This window comes from Pseudorasbora parva, chromosome 15 (assembly GCF_024679245.1).
Source record: "Pseudorasbora parva isolate DD20220531a chromosome 15, ASM2467924v1, whole genome shotgun sequence".
Taxonomy (NCBI): domain Eukaryota; kingdom Metazoa; phylum Chordata; class Actinopteri; order Cypriniformes; family Gobionidae; genus Pseudorasbora; species Pseudorasbora parva.
The window spans coordinates 10495239-10516582 of NC_090186.1; positions in this window are offsets into that span (position 1 = coordinate 10495239).

The window sequence follows — 21344 nt, forward strand, 5'->3', positions numbered from 1 at the left end:
GCGTTGTACTGACCCTCATTGGTGGGGCAATCATGCATAAAATGATTTGCGTAAATATATAACATTTTACCAATGTTTACTTCAAATATTAAATTGAACCACAGTCCTCAGTGGCTCGGATGCCAAGAGATGCTATGGAAACTTGTAAGATTGTTAGTACATCCAACCATAGACATCATATAGGTAGACGCCCTATTGGCTGCTGTGCGCCGAGATTTGCGGCGGCCATTTTGAACCGGTCGTACTCCTAGTTTCGTTGCATAGCAGCAGTTAACTTAAGATGCCAGAGCACTGTGCAGCATTTTCCTGTTCTAATTGGCGAACCATCGCAGGTAGGGCTCGCGGGATTACTTTTCACAAGTAAGATTTAACTTTGCCATCGTACTATTGGATGTATTTTGTCCTTAAATCCAGATAATTGAGAAGGAGCAAGGATCTTTGATAGTACTGTACTGAAATCGTAGCTAGCTAATGTTAGCTAAGCTATGTATCTCCCTCAACTCAAGTGTTTTCCACATAACTTAAGTTACTATTCAGATCAAAAAGATGTTAGAAAGCACTTGTTAGATGCACGAAACTTACTTTTAGCGTTTGGTAACATTATGTGATTAGTACCAACACAATCCAATCTGAAGTTAATACATGCATTGCTGACCGGGCATAATAACTGTCGTTGTGTTGCAGATGAAGGCGAACAGAACAATCCCAATCACAAAGGCTGATGCCGGAACTTTATCAGAATATTATATATTTAGTGTGTGTGTGTGTGTGTGTGTGTGTGTGTGTGTGTGTGTGTGTGTGTGTGTGTGTGTGTGTGTGTGAGAGAGAGAGAGAGAGAGAGAGAGAGAGAGAGAGTGTGTCACAAATCATTATAAATTGTTTCAACTTATTAAAATATCTTATTTTACTTCAACTCTCTGTTTCTGCTTCTTTATCATATATATATTGTGTGGTTTTATAATCCCCCTATAATATAAATGAATGTAATGTGTAATATTAATGTAATATAAACCCCCTATATCCTATATCACATATTTTGATTTTGGACGTCTGGACACTTTATATCTTATATCAGAATATTATGTAACTGTTAAGCCCACTATAGCCCTATTCGGACGGTAATTTTTTCTTATGTGGACGTCTGTAAAATACATTTGCATGCCACCTCAGTGATAAAACTAGTCTATTAGGATGGCGATTTATGGAGGAGCGAGTGATCCTCCGCACCTGGGAAACACTGCTCACGTGGTAATTCAAATGATTGTCTGCTGTACAAATGTCATATGCTTGGAATAAAAATAATTTAAAAAATCATATTTAATAATAAGACATTATTTTATTTAAATGTTTTGTTTAAAAAAAAAGTAATTTTAAAAATGAGCGGAAATAACGGCTCATTTCAAATGTTTAAGTGTTTTTTTTTCTTTCTCTTTTAAGCGGTGATGAAAGATTAAGAAATGAATTAAGAAACAGCACGTTATGAGAGATGGATTGCCTAATGATTTATGGGGATTAGGGGTGACCCCGAATAGTCGAAGATTCGATATGCGGAGCCTGATTCGACCACCGATCTCACGGTCGAATCTTTGCGGGTGTTATGAAACGAGGATCTTACCATTTTGGCAATATGGGGGTGCTCAATATTTTAAAGACGTGTCGCGGCGCTGAGCTGAGCATCGGTGTGCGACCCCTTTAAGGGCGCTGAGCTTCGCACCGCGCCTTTAAAATTAGAACACGTTCAATGAGTGTATGCACACCAGCGGCAGCATTCAGCACCTGTCCGTGGCCACTCGGGAAGTTGTTTAAAATCCTGCTGCACGACAGAGCGCTTTCGTGCAGCTCATCTGTCAGTCAATTCAAAATTGAGCTCGCATGTAGGCTATATAATGCACGCATCAGGTGTCGGTATGAGTGAGATCCTGAGGCGCGGGGCTGAGCTTCGTGTCCTTCACCCACATCAAGATGTTTGGTCTGGAAACTCACCACAGACAGGGCTCAATCCGAGGGGCGGGATAAACGGTTGTCTTTCAAACTCCCTCTGCACGCGATAGGATAGCGCTACAACCAACCAGAGCAACGAAGGTGAAGCGGAGGACGTTGATAGATTAAACTTTTGCTGTATCCAGTCGGCAAAACTCCGAACACATCTTCCCTTTTTAAAGGGGGGGTGAAACACTCAGTTTCAGTCAGTGTCATGTCAATCTTGAGTACCTATAGAGTAGCATTGCATCCTGCATATCTCCGAAAAGTTTTTATTTTTTTAATAATTATATAAGAAAGATGCGCTGTTCCGAGTCTTTCCGAAAAAAGCCGAGCGGGTGGGGGCGTGTCGTGTGAGCGGAGCTAAATAATGACGTGTGCAGCAGCGCGCTGTGTGTTGAGTCGAGTGCATCCCTAACAGCGGAAAAAAACTTTATTCAAAATAAAAATATGGCTTTTAATCGGATACAGCCATACATCTATGATCCGGAATCAGACCCAGAGGCTGCAGTTGAACAGGAGCAGCAGCAAAAACGACTAGAGCAGGACGTCTATATGTGGTAAGTTACAAGTTATACACTAACTATATAATATGCTTAGCGGCTTGTGTTATTTACATATTTATACTTGAATTATATCGTCGTATTTTTGTCTTTGAAGGTGTACATGTGGGAAGTGCAGTTGTGCACGTGTGTTTGTGTGTTTACGCGTGGTTTGTGTAGACAGTAAGGTGACTAAAAGCAGTCTCACTCACCCTTCTAACGTTGGGACTGCTCCATCCTTCAGCATTAGGCGATTGGGAAAATTCGGCGTCGAGCTGGGCCTTGTTTATGAAACAGCGAACAGATATAAACATTCGCGCAACTCAGTTGCTGATCCGGAAAAGCAAATTACATCCACTGTTGCCTTAACGCGGGGTTTTTGGCGAATCTGTGCAGGACTGTCTTGGTCTGGCAACCAAAAACCCACTTTTTTGGTGACATTGTTATGTGCTATGTGTAATTGTCACCTGTCCAACATCCTACAAGCCCCGCTTTGATGGGCGTAGGCTGTTGCTTTCGCTCTCTCCCTCGCTCTCTCTCACGCGCAGGCTGTTGCTTTCGCTCTCTCCCTCGCTCTCTCTCACGCGCTTCCGGTAGAATTGTCCGTAAGGCCCATACAAGGAAATTCCGCCCCCACTAACGTCAATGGGGACGCATGATCTCAAAAAACTTGCCGAAACTTATGACTAACCGGAAGTAGTATTTTTGACAAAGAAATACTCCCATCAAACGTCCACCTTAACTTTTGAAACTTTGTCTATGTTTAGTATGGGATTCCAAGTCTTTAACAGTGTAAAAAGATCAGTATGCATGAAACAGCATTTCACCCCCCCTTTAAGACTGACTTCAGTGCCGTTCTTTTCTCAGATAAAAACATAACTCCAAGTCTTCCAGAGTCGCAGTCAAAGCTGATTCGAAAGACCGCCGTACACCAGCCTCTGTGTTTACTAGTAGCACACAAGCGCAACTCTGCCGTCATTATGTTAAGCCCCGCCCATCGACTCTATACACAATGTGATTGGCTCGACCAGAGTTTGGTTTTTACAGCTCAGAAGAGTATTGAGAGTTGCTAGACAACACTAGTTCTAGATTTCTAGGCTATGGACACACATCTGTGTTCAAACACCTTATAAAAAATGTATTTTGCTTAATAGGTCCCCTTTAAGAAAAATAGGTAAGAAAAATCAACTAAACTAGTGTCAACGGATGGAATTGCACAAATTATTATTTCCAAGTCGGTTTTCTCAAACACTCCCTCCAGCAGTAGATGGATAATTTTTGGATAAATGTGTCTGCCTGCTCCCTCGGGCTGACTGGTTGCTGAATATGGCCGTTGTAGATGATGCCTGAAGACAGCCACTAATTGAGACCAGTCTATCAATTCAGTCCATTTCATGGTTCAGACACCCAGGATGAAATTGTGTGAGGAGACAGACATCATCTGAGAGAAGGGACTGAATATTTAACCATGACCAGCCATTCATCTACATGAGGATCCTATAACTGAACTAAAAGATATAAAGAAATTGATAATGGTTTGTATGCCTGATTTGAAAATGATCCAAAGAGCATCTAAAGTTTCTGTGCAAACCCTTGTAAAAATATACTTTTTGAAATACATATACTTTACACTTTTTAAAAGAGTGTATTAAGTGCAAAGTGAATGTAATGTTTTTGGACAAATAATTGCATGTTATTAGCCTGACGTGGTCATACTCAATTCTAGTCAGAATATGAGTCTGAAACTGCTCCATTAGGCTGTGATTATGGGTGTGTTTCAACCGAACCAGGAAAGACCTCGATTGGATAGACCTACAACCAATCAGAGCAACAGTGAATGCATATACAGACAAGCTCTCCATTCAGGATTTGAACAAATTTAATTCAAGGCAAGCCCCTTTGATGACATGCATGATCACGTTACTGTTCATCATCTGTCCATCATCATCTAAAGCCCGCCCTGATGATTTCATTGGTCCGAACAGTTTCTGTTCAGGCATAATTACTCTATGGATCAAGCCCAGACCATAGACTGTAAAAAAAATATGGGCGTAGTGTCCGTGACGTCACCCAGGATTCAGATAAGCCGTTCTGTAGCATAAAGTGGGGGCGAGCTGGCCATCACGTGTCACTCCCGGATAACAGAAAATAGGCAAAAAGGCGGGATGTGAGCGGAGCTTATGTGACGCAATAACTATAGACGGTGGATAAATGGCTATCCACCTGTCACTCAAGTAACCACGCCCTTAATTATGCAGAACTTTAAGGCTTTATATAATGTAAACAAATGAGTTATAAAAAAAATTCACCCCCCTCAGAGTAGTCATGAAGGTCAAAATTTGCTGTATAGACCTACACCACAATTTGTACCAGGCTATAAACTTTTTTTTTTCTGCTGTAAAGTTGGGGTTTTAACATGGGGCTCAATGAGATCCAGTTTAAGAATTGCAGTTTACATTACTTCAGTATTGGCTTCAGGAGAGATCGCGGGAGTTTGCTGCTTGGTCCAGACCGAACTGCCCAAGCTCAAGTGTTGTGGGAGGGGCTAAGTTCGACTGGCATCCAGGCTAGCATGTTTTTATAATTAAATAAAAATGTATTATATTTAAATATTGTATAAAGTACAATAGCTGAACTTTAGAGTGCTTTTTGATCACCATATCTTTACAAGAATGACCCGCTTTGTCTTTGAAATATGATTAAAGTGTGCTGTCGAATATAGTGACAAGAATTTTTCTGAAATATGTAAATATTAGAAAATATAGTAAACTATAGTAAACTTGTAATATTAAATAGCACACTACCATTAATGTTATCAAGTAATTATAAATTGTACAAGACACAAGATTAACATAATTATTTAAAATGTACTTCATAGTAAATGATTTTGAATTTGATTTGACATTATTACAAAGTGCACTTTTAAAAGTCACTTAAGTAGACTTTTATTTCACTATTATATTGTCTGCAAGTATAGTTTTGTGAAAATATACTTAAATTCAAAGTACACTACAAGTGCACAATCAATACAATTAAAGGGATAATTCACCCAAAAATCTCCCTCTCAAATCCCATAATTTACTCATGTAATTCATTACTCATTATTCATGTAATGGCAGTGAATGGCAGCCCAAATTTGAAGCCCAAAAAAGTGCATCCATCCATTATAAACGTGCTCCCCACGGCTCCGGGAGTTAATAAAGGCCTTCTGAAGCAAATTGATGGGTTTGTGTAAGAAAAATATCCATATTTAAAACTTTAAAAAGTAAAATATATAGCTTCCGCCAGCCTTCCATATTAATTTTACGAAAAAAAGTGTAACGCCCCTCACAGTTTAAAATGCTTACGTATGATGTACATTTCGTAGCTGCCCAGGGGAGTTCCTAATATGCCAAGTGTACACTTCAATTTGCAGATAAGGAAAAAGTGGTATAGACCATACATACACACACAAAAACGAGACATGTGACTAAGCATGTTCTGGCCTTTACTTAAACCCACTCTGAATCAGCTCTATTTTTATCTCCTGAAAATGGCAGGTAGTTTAATTGTAAGAGGCAGGAAGCTCAGGCTATGGGCACTATTGGCACAAGGTCTAGTCCAGGAGAGAGCTGCTGAAGAGAGAATAGATGAAAGAAAGAGCGAGACAGACAGGAAGTGAGAGCAAAATGTTTGTGACTAAAGGAGTGCTGCTGTTCAGTGGTAATTGGATTTGTAATACTCAAAGGAGACATTGCTCAGCACTGGACATCAGTGTTTATTCATGGAAAGAGGTTTCATATCCTGCTGAGACGCAGATGACCACTCAGGTGTGAAGAGTGTGTGTGTGTGTGTGTGTGTGTGTGTGTGTGTGTGTGTGTGTGTGTGTGTGTGTGTGTGTGTGTGTGTGTGTGTGTGTGTCTTCTTGTTTCTGAAATCTCCTTTGAGCATTCATCCAGATTTGACTCCAGCCAAGCGTATAGCGAGCTTGATGTAATGATAATTGATCCCATTAAGGACAGATGAATGTAAATGACGATACAGTGATTTAATTCATATTCCTCTGTAAGATATTATAGCATGGTTATTTGGAGATGTTGGAGATTCCTTTTTATGCCCAATACCGTAGATTATTTTATGTTTAGTGTTAAGAAACAATATGCAGAACCAATTTTTAATTCATGTTTTATTTCTGCTTTTTGAAACAATAATTAAATTATCATTGGACTGCTAGTAATAATAATAATAATAATAATAATAATAATAAAAATACTTATCATTAATATTACATTTTATTGTAGTAGTCCAGTGATCATTTACTTATTGTATCAAAAAAATATTAATAATAATAATAATAATAATAATAATAATACAAAAATTGTAAATATTATGCATATTGGTCAAGACTATATGTTAATGTACACTAAATCTATATATTTTACAATAAAAATAATGACAATAATAGTAACAACAATACTTACCATTAATATATCTTATTGTATTAGTCCAGTGATGATTTACTTATTGTATCAAAAGTAAATAATAATAATAATAATAATAATAATACAACAATTAAAAATAGGTTCTGAATATTGGTCGTCTAAACGTTAATATACATGTATAATATATAAATGTATAATAATTAATTATATATAAATTTAATTATTGTCACAGACATGCCAGGCTCCAATGTCACCCACTCACAGCGCACACACCTGCAGCCCATCATCACCCCAATCACCACCAGCACAAAAGACACACACACTCACAGTCACTGTCTGGTCTCATCTAGAGAGGGTACTAACTGCCTCTGTTTTAGCTCAAGGACCGAGAAGATATCTGCTGCATCTCTTGTCAAGCCTCCTAGTGTTTCAACGTCCAGTGTGTGTGTGTGTTCCTCTTACTGCAGCGAACTCTCCAGCGAACTCTCCAGCGATTCCCCTCATCTCACGAAGTCTTCACCTCTTCACCTGCACTTCACTCCGTTTGACTCTCTGGTGCTCTATAACTCTGTACCGTTGACAGAAGACCGGACCCAACCGTGGGAACCAGATAAGTTCCCCGGATCCCTTCCATGCTGCCAACACCTCCACCGGTGCCCACTTCCGCATCCACCACCACACCTTCCTCCGCACCCCTGATCGGCAGTCCCATGGCCAAACCAGCGCCCTTCTCTGGATCGGCGGAGGACTGCAACGGATTCCTCCTGCAGTGCTCGCTGGTCCTGGAGATGCAACCGCACTTATTCCCCACCGAAAGATCTAGAGTTGCATTCATCGTCTCCCAACTGAGCGACAAAGCCTTACGATGGGCGGAAACTCTGTATGCCCAGGAAAATGAGAGCCTCGATTCACTCTCCAGTTTTACGGCTCACTTCAAGGAAGTCATCGGAAGACCGGCATGGGATTCTTCGATTGGGGAGCAACTCTACCATTTAAAACAAAATAATATGTCTGTACATGAGTATGCTTTGCAATTTCGTACATTGGCAGCCGCCAGAGGATGGAATGAGCGATCCCTTCTGACTAGCTATCGGCAAGGATTGGCAAGGATTCCCCGTGTGCGGTTGCATCTCCAAATACGAGGATTACATCGGGCTTGAACGTTTCATACAACTCTCCATCCGCTCCGCCACTCGTATGCAGGCTTGTATCAAAGAGCACCAGGACCATTGTTTGAGCCTGCCGTCCCTCTGTCAACCAGAGCCTGTCAGCCCTCCAGAACTGGACTCCTACATGTGGAGGAAATCCTTCTACTGGTTCTGGAGGAGTCCACCGCTGACATGGTACTAGGGCGTCCATGGTTGGAGCAGCACAATCCCGTCATCTCATGGAAGTCCGGTGAGGTCCTCAAGTGGGGAGACAATTGCTTTAATGGATGTTTATCTGCCCTGCCTATCCCCTCCACATCTCGTTCCAGGAATACCGCTGTCTTTGCTACATCCATTGAAAGTCCCCTCAACCAGCGATCTGTTAACATCCCAGCCTGCTACTCTCTCGTCAATGATGTATTCTGCCCTCCCATCGGCCATGGGACTGTGCCATCGATCTGCTTCCGGGTGAGCCAGTGCCCAGGGGAAAGATTTATCCCCTTTCCCTGCCAGAGGAGAAGGCCATGGAAGATTACATCAAGGAAGCACTCGACCAGGGCTACATCAGACCGTCCACGTCCCTACTGCGTCCAGCTTTTTATTCGTTGCCAAGAAGGACGGAGGATTGCGGCCCTGCATTGATTATCGAGCCCTTAACAAGATTACAGTCAAGTTTAGATATCCCCTTCCTCTTGTCCCATCCGCGCTCGAACATCTCCGTGGTGCCACTGTCTTCACCAAGTTGGACTTCCGCAGCGCTGACAACCTCATCCGGATACGTGAGGGGGAAGAGTGGAAGACCGCCTTCGTGACCCCTACAGGCCACTATAAATATTTGGTGATGCCCTATGGCCTGGTAAACGCCCTCTTCGTATTCTAGGACTTCATCCATGAGGTGCTCCGGGAGTTCCTCCATAAATCAGTCCTAGTGTACATCGACATTTTGATTTACTACCGGAGCCTGGCCGAACATGGCCGTCACATTGCGGAGGTCCTGCAATGCCTGAGCGAGATCCAGCTCTACCTCAAAGTCGAAAAATGCTCCTTCCATCAGCCCTCAGTGCAGTTCCTTGGGTACTCCATCGATAGCAGTGGCATCCGGATGGACGAGGGGAAGGTGGACGCCGTACGGACCTGGCCCACACCTTCCACCATAAAAGAGCTCAAGCGGTTTCTCGGCTTCGCAAACTTCTACCGTAGATTCATCCAGAATTACAGTGTCATCCCCAGCCCCCTCACTCACCTCCTGCGCAGTATGCCCATGTCTCTGTCCTGGAATCCAGCGGCCACGAAGGCATTCGAAGACCTCAAGGAAGCCTTCACCACCGCTCCCCTCCTGGTCCATTCCGACCCCACCAAACCATTCATTGTGGAAGTGGATGCCTCCACCACTGGAGCGGTGCTGTCTCAACAGCAGGGGACGCCCAGTAAGCTCCATCCATGCGCCTTCTTCTCCCAGAAGTTCACCTGGCGGAGGTAAATTATGACATCGGCAACCGAGAGCTACTGGCCATCAAGCTCGCCCTAGAGGAGTGGAGGCATTGGCTGGAAGGTGCCCAACACCCCTTCCTGGTCCTCACAGACCATAAGAACCTAGAATATTTGAGAGACGCCAAGCGACTGAACCCCCGTCAAGCCCGTTGGGCCCTCTTCTTTACCCGATTTAACTTTACCATCTCATATTGCCCTGGGATTAAGAACGTGAAGGCAGACGCTCTCTCACGCTTGTTCACTTCCGAAGAGCACCCCGAACACACAGAACCCATCCTGCCCAGTAAGATTTTTATGAGTCCCATTTCCTGGTCTGAGGAGACCCTGCCTTCCTTCAATGCCTCCACCAACGCCCCGCCGGGCTGTCCCCCTGACCTCCAGTACATCCCACGAGCACGGCACACCCCACTCATTCACTCCGCTCACACTTCATTGGGCACTGGCCACCCTGGGGTCAATGAAACCCTCCGCTTCTGGTGGCCCAACATGGAAGGAGAATTCAGAAAGTACGTGAGAGGGTGTCGGGAGTGCGCCATGTCCAAGAGTCCCTGGCACCTCCCTGCAGGAAAGCTCCTCCCGCTGCCCATTCCCAACCGTCCATGGTCACACCTAGGAGTAGATTTCATGTCACAGACACACCAGGCTCCAACGTCACCCACTCACAGCACACACCCTCTCCTGAGTTTTAATCACAAACAACTGCAGCCCATCATCACCCCAATCACCACCAGCACAAAAGACACACACACACTCACAGTCACTGTCTGGTCTCGTCTAGAGAAGGTACTAACTGCCTCTGTTTTACCTCAAGGACTCCCGCGAAGATATCTGCTTACCTCCAGCGTCTCTTGTCAAGTCTCCTAGTGTTTCAATGTCCAGTGTGTGTGTTCCTCGTACTCCAGCGACCTCTCCAGTAAATGATCAATAAGTAAATGATCATTGGTGTATATATATTATGCTTTTCTTTTTGTTTTGGACATTTTTCACTTGACAATAAATGACTTATTTAAAAAGTGTATTTAAATAATACAGAAAATATGTGCATTTACTTAGTTGTAACATTTTCTTGTATACAGACTTGGGAACTGATGTCCTCTGAGCCGCTGTACTGTTTCCAGTGGATTGTTTTATAATAAACTCCTTAATAAACAATTTTCTTTCAGATTGACATGGAAAGAAACCAATCCCTGTATGAGGCAAAATAGACTTCCATACTGTATTACAGTGTGTGTGCTTTTATCTTATTTATATATAGCCTATATTGCAGTGATGTACTTCAATATGCATAAAATTCCATTACATAATGTGCATGTGTGTGTAAGGAAACCAGCCAGTGCTCTGCTCCTCTCAGCTGGAAGAAACAACTGGGTTTGACATTTCCACCGTAAATATCAGCTGTTATTTTAGTGTGGCATCTGGGTGGCTGGCAGGTAGCAGGGTGAACTTTGACTCAGTGTGAGCGCTCTGATCCCAGCTGGGCTGCACACCGCAGAGCGCTGGAGTCCCATGGAGGAGAGGAACCGCATGAGAACCCTCCACACCGAACCCGACTCGCACATACCTGATATCAAGATGGTTCTTACAGCTCTCTTCACTTTGTTGGCGTGGGTGTGAATATAGAACGTATTTTAGATTCATTGGCACCTGAATTGCTCAGACATCTTTTCTCATTTTCGTATTGTTCATCCACCATCTGACCTCAGAAGAGAAATCAAGGAGCACTGCACAATATAGGAGCTCGCTGGATTTACAATAGAAGCCCGCACCAGACAAGAAGGAAAAATTATGAAGTAATTTCACATGCTGACATTTCACCTCAGGCTATTTATTTCTGCAGCTCAGCAGACAGAACAAAGAACATCACCAGTTCCCTTTTGATGTTTTTGAACCTTCTCTCATCCAATCTCACCTCATCTCTCTCTCTCTCTCTCTCTCTCTCTCTCTCTCTCTCTCTCTCTCTCTCTCTCTCTCTCTCTCTCTCTCTCTCTCTCTCTCTCTATCTCTCTCTCTCTCTCTCTCTCTCTCTTCTCTCTCTCTCTCTCTCTCTCTCTCTCTCTCTCTCTCTCTCTCTCTCTCTCTCTCTCTCTCTCTCTCTCTCTCTCTCTCTCTCTCTCTTTCTCTCTCTGCAAATCATGTTTCCAGCCTGGATTGTAAGCTTTCCCCTTTAGATTACTCTTGGAAATTGCCCCTCTGTGCCATCAGTGGGTGCCAGATTTAAAATGAAGGATTTTATTACGCTGTCCAAATCACTAATAGTTAGATCGTTCTTCAGACCGCAAACACTGGCCTTAGTGTTTTGCAAAATGCTCCATGGCAGATCAGTGGTGTGAGCATCTGCATTGAGCTTAATGCTGTCGACTGCTGGAAAACTTCTCACCTCCACACATGATTGTACTTCTGGAGAAAATTGAACCTTATGAACCAAAATAATCTTTTAAATAACCTTTTTTTGTTCTTTAATAACCTAAATTTGAACTTTTAAATAAACCAGCATATAAATATCATTACTCATTTCAGGTCCATTTACAACCCTATAAATTGTCCCTAGGGTGTAATGTAATGTAGGTTTTTGCCTTATTTGGAAGGGTCATGAATATTAATGTTGTGCTCTGCTCTGATTGGCTTATTTCAGCAGCTCACAGCAGTTCAGCTGTTCAGCGAAGCGGCTCGTGAGTCCTGACCGTCCAGACAGAACACAGAGAACATCTCAAATGAAGATTGATAAAATGCAGTCTACTTGTTTATTGATGTTTTCAGATCATCCACGTGCATATGGTTGCCAGATAGTACATGTTAAGGTAAAACACTGGATATACGTGTTCTTTTCACAGAAATTTAAATTACTGAAATCTAGCAACCGCACAAACAATCTCCCAAACCAAAACCAGTGATTTTAGACTCTTTTTTCGTCAATGATATTGCATGTTTATATAACGTAGTCACAATGTAGGCTAAGGTTACTCAGTGACTGTGATGTACTCTGAAATACAAGCATGCAAAAACATCATAGGCCTAGTTCAGTTCTCAAAAAAAATAAAAAATAATATATATATATATATATATATATATATATATATATATATATATATATATATATATATATATATATATTACAAAATGAATAGCCTTGTCAAATGACTATTGTTGGAAAAGGTGACGCTTGCTAGACCAAGTGAACGATCTGTAGGCAACATATCTACTGTTACCCTTTGTCATTAGACACACTATTTAGTTTGGTATGGTACTTGGTGTTTCCTATTGTTACTGTACTAGCATCTTGCATTATCAAGACAATGCAGTCTCTCTAAGAAACTTCCAATTTAATCAGAAATTTTTTAAACAGTCAATAAGTGGATAAAATCGCTACTTAGGCTACTGCTTGCAGGAATATAGTTGTAATTGCCACTTTCTTCAGTTTAAGACGCTGAGCGAAGCTTGCTTGAAATGGGCCGAATAAATGAACGATCTTGAATTAAATTGTTGTGGTATCGGATTATAAATGTCAACCATGACTGTTGACAATTTTTATCAGTGGGAAGGGAATAAAAGTTCTCGCGTCTCCTGCAAAGCCTGGAATATGACATGTGTCCACGAGAGAAGTTTGTTTATGTGCAGTCTCGATGATTCGGCTCCATCAGTTCCGCCTGACAATAAACATGTTTGGACAGATGCAAATTTTGGGGCGTACATATTAACGATCCCCAACGTTTGCGTCACGGTTGGGTTTATGTTGAGAATAATTTATTTTTCCATGGTGTTTTTCATGAAGGAGGAGGTAATGGTGTTTGTATGTGATGTCCATGTACTGATCTCTTATTATTTCACTATGGCAAGGTTAATTAAATTTTTCATTCTAGGGCACCTTTAAAATGGCACAATTGTGGAGTACAAACATTAGGCTTTTTAAAGTGATGTGTTAATAAAAAACTGAAACAGTTTTTATCTCACTGAGTAGCCTACCAGAACAGCTGCTTGCATAAAGTTAACTTTTTAAAATAACAGTCACAGTCCCGCACAGAGAGTGACCCTACATATTCAGATAAATACTCCTGTCATTGTTTAAAAACAAGTTCACCTTAAAAAACTATTTGCAGGCTAGCGTTAGTGAAGCGATCAGGGAAATCGCTCTACCTCCAGCTAAGCTCCGCCCACAAAAAAACGTCACAATTAATTCGCGCTCAACTGTGCATGTGACGTTACAGGCGCCGAGGCGCGGCAGTTCTACTCAAGACAGGGATTAGCCGCTTGCGCTGAGTGAGTTCAGTTCAGCAATTATATAAGTGGATGACCTGTAGTTACTGGTGGTGATCAAAGCATAAAGTGCTTTTACACATGCAAAGTCTAGACACAATACAGGAAAACAGATTAACGCAGTCTTGAAACAACTGAGAATCTTATGGAGACGGAGCAGCGAAGGCGAAGACCGGTTTGTGGATCCGAATGAGTATTTGCCCACGGAGAGCAGCACCAGGGTATCCATCTCCATTTAATTCATTTTTAAGATGAATTTTAATTTAAGATTCATTTTTAATTAATATTAACTTGATACTAATTTGATTAATTACAACACTAGTGTCTTATTACTATGATAATTGGCCTAATTCAATTGTATACAATTTATGAAACTGATACGAAGATGCATGCATATAATTAGGTTTAAAAATAAAGGTATAGAGGTAAAAATGCCCATAAAAGCTCAAAATCATTTGAAATGTATACTGTAAAAAATATTTTTTATAACAATATCAATAACTTTACAGTCCACGGCAGTCCTAAACCTGCTCTGCACCAGCACAATAACACTCTCAGCTAAATATTTTTACCTCGACTGCATGAGTGCTAAATCATGGACTATTATGAAATATAAGTAATGGAGCATAGGCTTATGTATACCTGCACCCTTTATCACCTTGGGACTCTTTATCAGAAGAAAAGGCCCTCACACAAAGGAGAAAGTTGTAAGAATCATTATGAGGCACATATTTGTGGCTCTCAATGACAGCTGGAAGCGGGGTTTAGCCATAAACCCCATCACACTCCAGATCAAAATAAATTACTTTAGTTTGGCACAAGTGAAAACACTCATGAAGATGACAGGAAGTGACAAAGCTGTAACAAAGGCCTGTCTAAAAGAGCACACAAAATTACAACTCTTAGACATACTTGTATTCATCAATATTGACTTTAAACAGACTTCATCAAATAGTGTCTCTACAATAATTTTAATAAAAGTTACAAGAATAATTTTTGTGCACAAATTCATCAACAGTATTGATACTTGCCAATGACAGAAACTAATACATTTTGATCAGGCATATGTCCCACTCGTTAATATCCATCCACACTAGCCTTACTAACCAAATTAAAAGCAAGAGATGCGATAAATTGTATCGGTCCAAAAAATATAAAAAATTGGTATTACGACCTTTCTGTCCCCCTCACTTCTGAAAAGATGGCTACGCCCCTGCTTACTACACACGCTTTGTCAAAGAGGTGGACTCGCTGGTCAAAGACACCGACCCTCCATTTTGGAAAAGGCGCCTGTCCAAAAAGGTCAGATCAACAAGAATAATGATAATGAATTTTAGCCGTGATTAAATGTTCATCCCGTAACAGCAACCAATGCATTGTAACTACCGTACTACAGATCTCAAGTAAGGACAAACATGACTAATCCGCTCTCCTTTGATTCTTTCAAACCTTCACACCTTAAAATGCATCGAGGGACATGGCTGCTTGTTCAATGAGCCTTGGTTTGTGTAGTCCCAGAGAATGAGGGAGAAAGAAGCCGAAAAAAAGTAAAAAAAAAACAAAAAATAGATGTACAAAACAAGAAGGGATCACTAGCTCCACAAATCTCTTTATGGGAAAACCGTTATGAAAGCGCCTTTTTTATTAAGTAAAAAAAAAAAAAATAGATTAATTAAAATGAATTACTGAACATGCATGAGTGAAAACAGCAACTTTGCACAAATCTCTAAACCAGCATAGTTGGCTTGAAATTAAAATAAGGAAGAAACAATCCCGACCTTCACGTTTTTCTTTTAGAGGCAACCTGAGGCAAGAAAGTTAAAGATATGTAAATCTGAGCATATTTCAGGCATGTAAATAAAAACGAAGCAATGAAAAGACAAGGTAACGCCAGCTCTGTTGAGACAGCTAGACAAAGAAGTTTTATGCAAATATAATTAAGCTGTAGCCAGAGATATGATAATTCATATCAGATCAATAAGAATAATGATAATGAATGGGACCGGATGGCAGTGCATTTTGGGAATGATAGAATATTTGTATCTTCTTTTCCTCTCTCTTCTCTGTCGCTCCTCATGCTTCTGCCGCCTTTCTCTCGCCTCGTCTGTTCTGACCCACAGGGGTTGCAGATGCTGTGACAAGAGCGGTGTAGAGTTGAGTCTCGTGAGTACCCTTTACCTGTGTCGATAAAATATTTAAAGGGATAGTTCACAAGACAGCAGTTTAATTACCACCCAGACAGGTCCAGAAAGGAAGAAAAACATGGTTAAAATAAATACTTTATGGCATTTTTAAGGCACAATTTGGATTTAAATGTCCAAAAACCACTAGAATACTGTTGTACTTGTTATCCCAAATGTTTAAATCCAGAGAAATAAGCAATTTTAACCAGGACATGGCCTATGATAATAATAATACATTTCATTTGTAACGCGCCTCTCTCAAACTCAAAGCGCTACAACATATAGTAACAATACATAGTAAAGGTATGGTATGGTATGGTTCTGCCATACCTTAGTTATTGTGTGGAAATGTGGGGGAATAATTACAAATCAAACATTAATCCAATCTATCCAAAAGAAGGCAATTAGAACTGTAAATCAGAGAAAATATTCTGCACCAACAAATCTTTTATTTATAAAATGAAATAGCTTGAAAATTCATGACCTTGTTGACTTCAATACAGCAGTTGTGATTTACAAGGCATATAATCCTCAGCTCCCTCACAGTCTCCAGGAGATGTTCAAGCTCAGAGATAGTCAGTGTAATCTCAGAGGAATAGGTATTTTTCACAAAAACAGTGAACAAAGTATAAAGAATAAATGTATTACTGTCAGAGGGGTACATTTGTGGAATAGTTTAGATGATAAATTAAAAGGGTGTTATATAGTCAAATGATTTAAAAAATGTACAAATCTAGATTCATTGAAAAATATAAGGGGTTATAATTATTAAATAAATAAATAAATTATTAATTAATAGGATTATTATTATAACAAATGTGTGAACTAATGGGAAGATGATTAACCTTATTTAATTCTGCTTTAATTTCAGTTTTTGTTAATGTAAAGTATAGTATGTATGACTTTGTTTTCTTCTTGATATATTGTTCTATGGTAAGAGGGCTAGGCATAATAAATTCCGACTTCAGCCTAGACCCTTTCGGTCTTTGTCCTTTTCTTTAAAATGTTGAAGGATTTTATCATATAAATTAAAATGCGTTGTATTTTTGATTATTTGGATAGATGACTGAATAAACTAATAAACCAAACTAGTAAAAGAAGAAAAAAACACAGTAGTAAATTAAAATGATAAATATTAAAAGCTTAAAGAACTTTCTTAAAACAATCCAAAAATGTAGCATTCCTAATAGATGCAGGTAATGAGTTCCATAACGGTGCATTATAGGAAAAGGCCCTCCCACCCATAGTTTTTAATTTGCACCGAGCTGGCAGAGAGAAAGAGACCCAGCAAAGCGGAGAGTGAGATTACCCTGGATTAACCAGATCACGAATATATACTATAGCCAAAAAGCAACCTTTTTTAAGTTGAAAATGAGAATTAAAAGTCAGTTGAGCATCAAAATTCACGCCTAAATTACACACCTGGACAGAAGGGGCGATTTGTGTATACTGAAAGCTTAAAATCCTTGCACTTTCTGATATTAGATGGGGTGCCAATTAATACAATTTTAGTTTTAGAACAATTTAGCTTGAGAAAGTTGTGTTTCATCCATGCCTTAATTTCCAACAAACAGGCAGAGAAATAATATAACAATGATAACCCAAGCCATACTTCTGAATAATTTGTCCAAGAGGCAGCATATAGATACTAAATAAAACAGGACCCAAAACTGACCCCCAAGGGACATCCTGACACAGAGGCGCAGTCTGGTCTACAACCAACCAGAGCAACGAAGGTGAAGCAGAGCTAGTTGTCTATATAGCCCCTTTCACACTGCGGTTCCGGCAAATACACGGATAATGCGACCCAGCATTTGTTCCCGGGCCGCTAGATTTGGTCCATTCACACTGCCAGCGAAATACCGTAATATGTGCGCTTTCACACACAACCCGTAAAGGTCCCGGGTCGAGTTGACACGTGACATTCTGATGTGACGTATAATGGCGAGCGATCTCAGCTTCAGCGCGGATAGTAAGGAGCTCCGTGGTCTCGACTTGTGTCCCGTTTGCACACATTTCTGCTTGTTTAATTTTAGTTTCTTTTGTATACGAACACTCTCTGCGTTTAAAACACCGACTAGCTCTTCTGGCACTGCAGGGTTGTATTATTGAAAAAACAAGCTCTAGGAGTCGCACGATAACTACGTACACGTTGCGGCATTAGTTTCGGCTTTTGTTCACACAGCGCTCGTCCCGGGTCGAATACCGCAATATTACTAGGTCCCCGACCCGGGTCGAATTCGGTAATCAATTCCGGGACGTGGTTGCTTTCACACAGAAGGCGACCCGGCAATGTTCCGGGAATATTGCGGGTCCGACGTGCAGTGTGAAAGGGGCTTATGATGTCTATGAGTTGACAGATTAAACTTTCGCCATATCCAGTCTGCAAAACTCCGAACACTTCTTCCCTTTTAAAGAATGACTTCAGTGCCATTCTTTGTTCTTTTCTCAGATATCATATACACGATATGATTGGCTCAACCAGAGTTGAGGTGTTTACAGCTCAGAAGTGTATTGAGAGTTGCTAGACGATACTCGTGGCAGATTAGATTTAACACAGTTAGTCTTATTGTTTAAATCTGGCTTTCTTGATTTACCACGAGTACCATGCTTTACCATGCATCTGTGTGCAACAAGTGTCTCAGTAGCCAACGAGCGAACACAGTTGTATAGTATAACTTTCAACACACAAATGTATCTAATTTGATAAAACAGCTCTGCATTACCCCACATAACCTTGTCCGGAAAAAGTGGAAGCGGTCATCTGTGGCATAATAAAAGATCCACTGCTCTTGTCTCTCAATAGTGATCTCTGCCCCAGTCCCATCAGATTCTTGCACCAGCTGTAGAGATGAAGATAGGGACGTTAACCGATGACCGTTTGACCGATGGTTGATGCTATCAACTTTAACTGATCAAAGTTGTCGGTTAAAAAAAAAGTGATCTCTAAATTAGGCTATTATAGACAGGTGGCTATAATAGGCTATTATATAACAAATCCCTTACACTCATCATCTTTTTTTATAATTGTTAGCACTACCTCGAACTAAAGCGGCGTCTCTTCGGAGCTGTCATTTTCTTAAAAGAGCCGTGGCATCTTAAATGAGCTTCTAATGCTAGACAAATTCCTTTATTTTCAACGTGATCACCTTGTACCCAAAACCATTTCGAAACTAAGGATCCATTTGTCCTCCGATTACAAACAAGCTCCTCGGCTCTGCGTTTGAGGGACTCATGTTTCGCGCTGTAGCTGATTTTAAAAAAAAGTGACGTGAGTGGAAGGGAGGCGGCGGCGCAAGGATAGTGTGTGTGTGAGAGCAGGAGCAGAGCGGCAGAGAGATGCGACAGAGTTGAGAAATTGCAGGCGCGGCTGTTATTTCAAATAGCGCAGCATATTTTAAACTAATCGGTTAACCGGTTTCAACCGGCTAATGAGGCTCGGTGGTCGGTCAAGAAAATGTTTAGTTTTCGCCATCCCTAGTGAAGACAACCCTTATGATTCAAGCTATGGGTTGGTTTTGAACAAGTGACCTATAGCGGTGAAAACTACATATTGTGCCTTTGATGTTAGTTAATGGAGGAACTAACGTATCCTTTTTGATGTGTTATCAAAAACGAAATAATTGTTATTTATGTTGGAATTTATTAAATGTAAAGCCAAAAGAAGTGGTAAAAATGTGACGATGCTTTTCACTATAAACATTAGTTCACCAAGTTTAAGCTATAGTTTACCAAAGGGAGGGGTTTACCAAAAACACATCATAAGATGGCAGCAACATTGCAGGTCTTTTAACAGGGTGGTGGAAAGATGGTGACCTGAAGGATACCTAAATAAATACAAGTGTGCATGCGCGCACACATGAAAGCTAGATTCTGAATAATGTTGGTCTGCATCAGGAGGCACAAGTAAACAAACACGTTACAGTGAGTGCCACAAAAGGCTTCACTGATCCAATAAAAAAGCCATCAAAAAAACAAAAAAACTCCCTCTGGTTAATAGCGCCACTAATGTAGCACAAAAAAATGTAGCCTATAAAGTCAAGCGCTGTGAGTGGGTCAGTGGGGAGGAGCGCTCAGCTGGAGAAAGACATGACTCTGAATGATGCCTACTTGACAAGGTGGTTGCTATGGTAACACCACCGCTCAAAGTCCTAAAGGACAAGCACATCAGAAGAGCTCTCCAGCAAACGAGAGACAGAGAGCGAGTGAGAAAGAGAGGGAGGAGGGATGAAATGATAAATAAGAGAAGGATGAAAATGGAGGTGGGCGGTGTGGGAGTGAGCAATGGGGCAGGTGTGCAGCGCTCGCTTTATAATATAGCTAGATGTCATGCGTCCCGCTGCCGCCGATACATGCTTCACGTCCCGCTGTCGGGGCCGATTGACATTATGAAGCAGAGCGGCGGACCTCGGCGGCGTGGGCTTGAAACTCCTGAGTCAAAGGGGCTGTATCAATCTGAAAGACCGAGACCATGAAATAGAGGCTAATTTAAGAACTAATGGAGGCTAGAGGTAGACATAATTTAATACTTTTTTGTGCCTCGGATTCAAGAACTCTGAGAAATGCGCCAAACAGCTTTAGTCTTCAAAATAACATGACATGTTTGGTCCACCTACGGTTTCAACCTTCATTATTCACAGAGGCACGGGAAAAAGCCTTTAAGAATGTTCAAGTGTGTTGTTGGCTGCACTGGCTGACTGTATTTCTGCCCGTGTGGGTGCATGAGCATGCGTAGGAACACTTATAAATCAGAGCCGACTCATACCAGCAGCTTCCGTGACGGGGAACTGTAACGTCTCTTGCCTGAGCGAGCTTTAGTATCTTCGAGATCCTCTGAGAGTGGAATGTTTATTTTCGGAAACCTGCGGCTCCAAACAAGGTCACTCTGCCAGTCTGCCAGCGGCATTCAGTGGCAGAAAATGAGTGAAAATCATCTCCCAGGCCTGTCAGGTCGCCGCTCTCGCTGGAGGTGGCTGAACTCGACGGTGGCTCATTTCCCAGGAGCCACCTGATGATGTGCTTTTAGTGCTCTGGTCAGAGAGAGTCAGTCTCCACTGGAGAGCACAAATCTGACGTGACAGCTCTCTATGAACATGCATGAGATAGCGACAACTGAGCCTGGAAAAAGACTCCCAGCTAACAATTTTTGTTTCCCAGAACTATTAGCCTAGTAAGTCTGGTCTTAAGACCATTTTTTGAACGTCTTGGTCGTATCTCGCACTCGCCCTATTTGCACTCTTGACTTGTCTCTGGGTTTTGTCAAGACCACAACTGCTGGGTTATCACTAAATTGATGTTGCATTGTCTGATTTATTTATTAACATCATA